Genomic DNA, 9,331 nt, shown 5'->3' on the forward strand with positions numbered 1-9,331 from the left:
GATACCCTGAAGCTCCAGGTTCTGGTGAACAGGAGACATTGCACTGCAGAGCACTATAGGACCTCTTCTTCATAAGGCCACTACTTTTAAGATCAGAATATGTAGCGGACTTTCCAAATACATGGAAATAGACACAGAGACTTAGACAAAATGAGAAGTCAGAGGAATATGTCCTAAATGAAAAAACAACACATTTTCAGAAAGAGAACTAAAAGAAACAGAGATAAGTAATACAGCTGAGAGAATTTAAAGTAATGGTTATAAAGAGATAACCTAGAGAAAAGAGTGAAGGACCTCAGTGGGACCCTTAGTAAAGAAAAAGAAACAAACAAAAAAGCCCTATCAGAGATGAAGAACTCAATAACTGAAATTAAAATACACTAGATGGAGTAAATAGTAGATTAGAAAAACAGAATGAATCAGTGTCTTAGAGGACAGAGTAATTGAAAGTAATAAAGTTGAACAGGAGAGAAAAAAATGATAAAAAATAAAAATAGACTTATGGAATTTGGTGATGCCATCAACCATAATAAGACTTGCATTATAAGGATCCCAGAAGGAAAAGAGAGAAAAAAGGGGGGGCACAACATTTATTTGAGGAAATAATAGCTGAACACTTCCTGTATCTGAGGAAGGAAACAGAAATCCAGATCCAGGAGACACAGAGGTCCATACCAAGACACAAAGCAATTAGAATGGCAAAAAGTAGTGATAAAGAGAGAATTTTAAAGGCAGCAAGAGAAAAGAAATTAGTCACATATAAGGGAAACCCCTGAAGGCTATCAGCTAATTTTTCAGCAGAAACTTTGCAGGCCAGAAGACAGAGGCATGATATGTGGAGCTATTCTTAGAAAGTATATTTTAAGTCCTGAGGGGTGACTGTGGAAGCAGCTGAAATGTCAGCAGTGTTTCTATTCTCAGGCTATTGAATGTAATATCCTTGTACAAACAGGATGCCATGATTCCCTGGGGCAAGCCATAGGTTAAGAGCGATGAAAGAATGTAACCCACAGTCCCCCTTCCTGCAGCTGGTGATTGCTAGCACAAACATCCCACTCTTCCCTTATCCCATGACTGCCTCCCTGCATGCCAGTGCATAGGGGAGATGGAAGGCTGCTTTTCAGCTTTAAGATAGTTACCATCCCTTTGTACTCCTTTCCAACACTTTGATGCATCTGTCCTTTCTTTTCTGATAAAGTAAATAAAATAAAAACTACGTGCAAAATCCAGCTGCTGCTGCTCTCTCCCTTCCAGAAGCAGTTCTGCATGGCTGCTCAGATTGGTGTCTGAAAATTTTATTTCAGTGTGTGACAACATGATATATTTAAAATGCTGAAAGAAGTAAACCTGCAACCAAAAATAGTCTGTACCAGCCATACTACTCAGAAGAGAAGGAGAGATAAAGAATTTCCCAGACAAACAAAAGCTAAGAAATTCATGACCACTAAACTAGCTGTACAAGACATGTTAAAGGAAACTCTCTGAGTGGAAAGGAAAGACCATAAGTAAGAGTAAGAAAAGTAGGAAGCTCAAAAGCAGTAAAATTAAGTATATCTATAAAAATTACTCAAGGGAGTCACCAAATAAAAGGATTAAGTTATGATATCATATACCTAAAATGTAGGGAGGGGAGAGGAGTATCAAGTGGGTTCAAATTTAAATGACATCAACTTAACCTAGACTATTACATGCACTGGATGTTATGTACAAACCTAATGGTAACCACAAATCAAAAACTGGTAAGAGAGGCAAAAATTAAAGACCAGAGAATCCAAATATATCACTAAAGAAAACCAGGAAACTGTGAGAGAAAAGAGCAAGAAAAGAAAGGAACAGCATAGATCTACAAAAACAATCATAAGATAAGTAATGAAATGGTAATAAGTATATAGCTACCAATAATTACTTTGTATGTAAATGGGTTAAATGTTCCATCAGAAGATATAGGGAAACAGAATTGATTTTAAAAAAGCAAGACCCATCTATATCCTGCCTCCAGATTTTAGACCTGGTCTGAAGTCAGATGCACACTGAAAGCAAAAGAATGGAAAACCATTTATCATGGAAATGGAAGTGAAAAGAAAGCCAGGATAGCAATATTTCTATTGGACAAAACAGACTATAAGACAAAGACTGTAACAAGAGACAAAGAAGGACACTATATTATCAAAAAGGGAACAAGTGAACAAGAAGATATAACAATTTTAAATACTTATGTACCCAACATGGGAGCACCCAAATACATAAAACACCTATTAAGATAAAGTGTGTCATTGATAGTGATACAATAATAGTAGGGGACTTTAACACCTCCCTTACAGCAACAGATAGATCACCCAAAAAGAAAATCAACAAGGAAACAATGGCTTTAAAAACACTGGGCAGATAAGTCTAAGAGATACATTTGGAACATTTCATTCTAAAACAGCAGAATACACGTTCTTCTCAGATGCATATGTAATATCCTCCAGAACAGATCACATATTAGGTGACAAAACAAATCTCAGCAAATTCAAAAAGAATGAAGTCATACCATGCATCTTTTCTGACATAACACTAATGAAACTAGAACTCGACCACAGGAAAAAATCCAGAAAGAAAATAAATACATGGAATGCAAACATCATACTACTAAACAATGAATAGGTAAACCAAGAAATCAAAGAAGAAATAAAAATACATTGAGACAAATGGAAACAAAAACACAATTGTCCAAAATCTTGAGAGAGAGAGAAAAAAAAATACTCAAATGAACAAAATTGGAAATTAAAGAGGAGAAATAATAACCAAAACCACAGAAATACAATAAGAGAATACTATGAAAAAATTCTCTGCCAACAAATTGGACAACATAGAAGAAATAAATTCCTAGAAACATAAAATCTCCCTAAACCAAATCAGGAAGAAACAGAAAATTTGAACATATCAATTACCAGGAATGAAACTGAATCATTAAACAAAAAACTTCCAATAAACAAATATCCAGGACCAGACGTCTTCGGAAGTAAATTCTACCAAATATATAAAGAGCAATTAATATCTATTCTTCTCAAACTATTCAAAAGAAAAGGAAGGAAATTTCAATAGAAAAGGAAATTCAATAGAAAAGGAAGGAAAATTCCCGAACTTATTCTATGAGGCCAGCATTACCCTGATTCTAAAACCAGATAAAGGTACCACAGAAAAGAGAACTACAGGCCTGAACATCTATGTTCAGAAGAATCTATGAATCTGTGCTCTGAAGAACATAGATGCAAAAATCCTCAACAGAATACTAGCAATCCAAAGACAACAATACATTAAAAATATCATTCACCACAATCAAGTGGGATTTGTTCCTGGTATGCAAGGGTGGTTCAATATTCACAGATCAATCAATGTAATGTATTACATCAACCAGAGAGAGGATGAAAACCACATAATCATTTTAACACATGCCAAAAAAGCATTTGACAAAATTCAATATCCATTCATGATACAAATCCTTAGCAAAGTAGGGTTAGAGGGAAACAGACCTCAGCGTAATAAAGGCCATATATGAAAAGCCCACTGCTAACATCATACTCAATGGTGAAAAACTGAGAGCTTTTCCCATAAAGTCAGAAACAAGACAAGGATGCTCACTCTCACCACTTTTATTCAACACAGTACTGGAAGTTCTAGCCACAGAAATTAGATAAGAAAAAGAAATAAGAGGGATCCAAAATGGTAAGGAAGAAGTAAAACTCACTATTTGCAGATGATATGATAATATATATAGAAAAACTTAAGGACTCCACCAAAAGTTTACTAGGATTGTCAAACAAATTCAGTAAGTTCACAGGATACAAAATCAATATGTAGAAATCCATTCCATTTCTATGTACTAATAATGAAGCTGCAGAAAAAGAAATTAAGAAAATAATCTCATTTACAATCGCACCAAAAAGAATGAAATACCTAGGAATAAATTTAACCAAGGAGGTGAAAGTCCCATACTCTGTTAAGTTGTAAAACACTGATGAAAGAAATTGAAGATAACACACACACAAATGGAAAGATGTTCCATGCTCATGAACTGGAAGAATAAATATTGTTAAAATGTACATACTACCTAAAACTTTACAGATTTAATGCAATCCCTATCAAAATAGCAACTGTATTTTTCATGGAACTAGAACAAACAATTCTAAATTTGTTTGGAACCAGAGATGACCTTAAATAGCCAAAGCAGCCTTGGGGTGGGGTGGGGGGGAATAAAACCCAAAACCAGAGCTATCACAATCCCAAATTTCAAAATATACTACAAAGCTGTAGTAATCAAAAGAGTATGGTACTGGTACAAAAAGAGACATAGATCAAAAGAACAGAATAGAGAGCCCACAAATAAACCCACAATTATATGGTCAATTAATCTTCAACAAAGGAGGAAAAAAGGTGCAATGGAAAAAAAGACAGTCTTGGCACTGCCTGCACATTTACTTGAGTCTCCACTATAACTTTTTTCACCAGCCCACCTCATTCTAACCCTACCTCAGCAGAGAGTATGCAAAACTAAGCCCTCCCTTGGGTTAGGTGTCCACCTACATGGGTATACTGCTCTGCATGTCCCTGGAAGCTCAGCAAGGACCTCAGCTTGGCTTCTTTTGCCTTGGTGCCATGGCATCCACCACCCAGACCCAGGCTCAGTGGGAGGATGGCCACTGGTAGATACCATGCCACCTGACTGTACTACTTTCCTCTAAGTCTATCCAGGTTTTAGCCAGGCAGGGGTCCAGCATGAATGTCTTCCTATAATGTCATCAGCATCCCCAGGTGCCCGTGAGGTCAGACCCTCACTGCCAATGCCATGGGGTCAGGGAGCATTTGCCTTTGACAGATGGGGTTGGATTCCTTCAGGAATAGTGTGTTTCCCCCTCCTCCCTGTCATGGAATTCAGTGATCAAGCTCTTGGGAGACTATCTAGAAGGGATGGTGCATTTATTAATCCCATCAAGCATTTGGAGAATCCCTTTGCCAAAAGCAATTGAATACATAGTTCTATTAAAGCACTTGAAGACTACCCTTCATATATATATATAAAAGTCAACACCCAAACCCCAAATAATCCAATTAAAAATGGGCAGAAGACATGAATAGGCATTTCTCCAAAGAACACATACTGAGGGCCAACAGGCATACGAAAAGATGTTCATCATCATTCAATATAAGGGAAATGGAAATCAGAACCACAATGAGATATCACCTCACACCTGTTGGAATGGTTAAAATCAAACCACAAGAAACAAGTGTTGGCAAGGATGCAGAGAAAAAGGAACACTCATTATCTGTTGGTGAGAGTGTAAACTGTTGCAGCCAATGTAGAAGACAGTACAGAGGTTCCTCAAACAATTAAAAGTAGATTTACCACATAATCCAGGGGTGCCTGAGGGGATTAGTTGGTTAAGCATCAGACTCTTGATTTCAGCTCAGGTCATGATCTCAAGGTCATGAACTTGACCCCCCATGTTGGGCTCCACACTCAGCATGGAGTCTTCTTGGGATGATCTCTCTCCCACTCCCTCTGCCCCTCCTCCTGCTCATGCTTTCTCTCTCTCATAAATAAATAATTCTTAAAAAAAAAAAAGAGTTATCACATGATCCAGTAATTCCACTCCTGGCTATTTTATATATCGATATCGATATCGATATCGATATCTATATCTATATAGATATAGATATATCTATATCTATATAGAAATATATATATATTTTGATATCGATATAGATATATAGATATAGATATAGATATATCTCACCAACCCATTTGCAACAACATGAATGGCAATGTTGTTGCCATTTGCAACAACATGAATGGATCTAGAGAGTATAATGCTATATGAAATAACTCAAAGACATATACCATGTGATTTCACTCATATGGGGAATTTAAGAAACAAAACAAATGAACAAAGACAACCCTTCCAAAAACACATATATATATATATATATATATATATATATACAAGTCAACACTCAAAACCCAAATAATCCAATTAAAAATGGGCAGAAGACATGAATAGGCATTTGTCTCCTGACAAACCAAGACAAAATTAACTATTAACTATAAAAAATGAAGTGATGGTTACCAGAGCAGAGGTAGGCGGGGAATGAATGAAACAGGTGAAGGCGACTAAGAGTACACTTACCTTGATGAGCACTGAGTGATGTATAGAATTGCTGAATCACTCTATTGTACACCTGAAACTAATACAACACTGTGTGTTAACTATACTGGGATTACAATTCAAAAATAACTAAATCATTAAAATAGGCTTTCCTCTTTGAACTATTGAAGGAATAGAATATAACATAAAAAGAATTTGATTTCTCTAATTTCCTGGTTTAGAAAAAAAAAAAAAAAAACCTGAACAAGATTTATAAGTTTAGACTAACTGTAGGCTTCACCCAAATTTAGAGATCACTGAGGATTCATAATGTGTATTTCTGAAGAGAAAATACCTTTCTTTTAAGAGATGACATCTATCTTGGGATTTGCAAGAAAAGCACCCACCTCTTTGCCTATGAAATGTTTGTCACGCCCCTTCACTAAAGACATCATTGGGCTTCTTCGGAAAGGTAGAATTTACATGCAGGACAAGATCACACTTTTTCTTTTCAGGAAAGCATTCAGATTGTAACAAGATCTCATCTGTTGGGATAAAGCCACTTAGCAACATACAAATAAAGGTATTCTGAGACATTCTTGGATGTCTAAATGCATAGAGGAAACAAGATTTGGTAACATACACAAAGGTTAGAGTCTGTATGTATCTATCCTGTTTGTGTACCCAACCTGGAGCCCGAGAGACCCACAGAGGCTCTGGGCTTTATCCATCTAGCAGTTACTCATACAGTGCAGCTTAGGATCCCAGATTAATGAAGGCTGATGATGAATTTTTACTTTTACTTTTGAGTTTTCACCCAAATGCCTCTAGCTGACTGGCATTCTCTGCTTCAGAAACTTTTCAAATTTGAACCATAGGTGGGTGTGGTAGATAAAGATGAGAGAACTGACAGATTTGTGTGGGAAAGCACACATTATCTGTCAGAGTATTTTATAAAATGGAAAAAAGCACTTTATAAAATGGGAAAATCTGACTCCAAAATGTATAGATTAAACAAAGGACTCGAAAATGATGCTTTAAAACTTTCCTTTTACCTCAAAAACTATGCTCAGCTTTTGATTCCCAGTCCTCTCCTGACAGTTTGCTATGGTACTGTGACCAAATAACTATGTGGGTAGCTGCCTGAAACATGCATGTACAAAAGAAAGCCAGATTCCATGTTATATGCGCTAGCTCTCTTACCAAAGCACTTCTATACGCTTTCAGAATCTCTCCACAGATTGACCATGGGAATCCAAAATAACACTTCAAAGAGAATATGGTTCCATTTTCACTGAATACAGATATGTACTTTCCATGGCCTTTCTGTCATTAATTGAGAGTTGAGATATTGTGGGATGGGGTTTTGCAGGAATGGGTAGTGAAAAGACTCAATGGTTTTGTCTTGGCCAAAGTTCAGTTTCAGATCCCTATCAGAAATCAAAGTACAGATGCTAGGTAGGCTACTGACTCTGCTAAGTCTGGAGCTCATGGGAAAAGGCCAACCTAGAGATGTTCATTTGAAAGTCAGCAGTGTAGAGATGGCATTTTATGCAATGATGGTAGGGTGTGAGAGAGGAAGAGGGTTGAGGACAGAACTCTAGGGAACTACAACCTTTAAAAAGCTTATGGAGGAGGAAGAGGCAGCAAATGCAACTCAGAGAGAATAGCCAAGAAAGCAAGAAATGAAAATTCATTAATTAAAATAAACTTGAAGGGCGGAGTCAAGATGGCGGAGAAGTAGCAGGCTGAGACTAATTCAGCTAGCCGGAGATCAGCTAGATAGCTTATCTAATGATTGCAAACACCTGAAAATCCATTGGCAGATCGAAGAGAAGAAGAACAGCAATTCTGGAAACAGAAAAACAACCACTTTCTGAAAGGTAGGACCGGCGGAGAAGTGAATCCAAAGCGGGAAGATAGACCCTGTGGGGGAGGGGCCGGCTCCTGGCAAGCGGCGGAGCAACGGCGCACAAAATCAAGACATTTAAAAGTCTGTTCCGCTGAGGGACATCGCTCCAGAGGCTAAAATGGGGTGAAGCCCATGCGGGGTCAGTGTGGCCTCAGGTCCCGCAGGGTCACAGAAGGATCGGGGGTGTCTGAGTGTCGCAGAGCTTGCGGGTATTGGAACAGGAAAGCCGGCTACAGAGATAGAGCCGACAGTAAGCTCAAAGCTCGGTGTTACCTTGAACCGGTCGCAGGCTCCGTGAGCTCGGAGCGCGGCCGGAGGTCAGGCAGACGGGAGTAACAGGGCACTGTTCTCTGAGGGCACACTGAGTAGTGGGCCCCTGGGCTCTCGGCTCCTCCGGGCCAGAGACAAGGAGGCCGCCATTTGTATTCCCCGTCCTCCGGAACTCTACGGAAAGTGCTCGGGAAACAAAAGCTCCTGAAAGCAAACCCTAGCGGATTACTCACCCCGGCCCCTGTTAAGGGTGGTGCAATTCAGCCTGGGGCAAAGACACTTGAGAATCACTACAACAGGCCCCTCCCCCAGAAGATCCACAAGAAATCCAGCCGAGACCAAGTTCACCTACCAAGGAGTGTGGCTTCAATACCAAGGAGAGCAGCAGAATTCCAGAGGAGGAGAAAGCAAAGCACGGAACTCAAGGCTTTTTCCCTTTGATTTTTTTTAGTCTTGCAGTTAATTTGATTTTTTTTCTTTTTCATTTTTTGTTTTTTTGTCTCGCCTTCTGGTAAATTTTTTTTAACTTTTACCTTTTTCTTTTTAAACATTTTTTAACTAGTTTATCCAATATATATATTTTTTCTTTTTTATATTTTTCTTATTTGTTTTCTTTTTTTAATTTCTTTTCTTTTCTATTTTTTTTCTTTTTTCTTTTTTTTTTTCTTTCTTCCTTTTTGAACCTCTTTTTATCTCCTTTCTACGCCCTCACGTTTGGGATTTCTTCTAATTTGGTTAAAGCATATTTTCCTGGGGTTGTTGTCACCCTTTTAGTATTTTACTTGCTCCTTCATATACTCTTATCTGGACAAAATGACAAGACGGAAAAATTCAACACACAAAAAAGAACAAGAGGCAGTACCGAAGGTTAGGGACCTAATCAATACAGACATTGGTAATATGTCAATCTAGAGTTCAGAATGACAATTCTCAAGGTTCTAGCCAGGCTCGAAAAAGGCATGGAAGATATTAGAAAAACCCTCTCGAGAGATATAAAAGCCCTTTCTGGAGAAATAAAAGAACT

General features: G+C 37.9%; 1 protein-coding gene across 14 annotated transcripts in view; it reads right to left on the reverse strand.

The window, feature by feature from the left end:
• Positions 1-9,331, reverse strand: part of MCTP1 (multiple C2 and transmembrane domain containing 1) — a 527,358-nt gene that overhangs the window by 380,031 nt on the left and 137,996 nt on the right. The window contains exon 1 of one of the 14 annotated variants that reach the window (XM_059418255.1): positions 6,168-6,188. The exons of the other annotated variants lie outside the window; for them this stretch is intronic. The gene's annotated coding sequence lies outside the window, so the exon portion shown is untranslated. Of the gene's footprint in view, positions 1-6,167; positions 6,189-9,331 lie in introns of those variants that run through there. 14 annotated transcript variants of the gene reach the window in all.

The sequence above is a fragment of the Mustela nigripes genome, chromosome 12, assembly GCF_022355385.1.
Source record: "Mustela nigripes isolate SB6536 chromosome 12, MUSNIG.SB6536, whole genome shotgun sequence".
NCBI lineage: Eukaryota > Metazoa > Chordata > Mammalia > Carnivora > Mustelidae > Mustela > Mustela nigripes.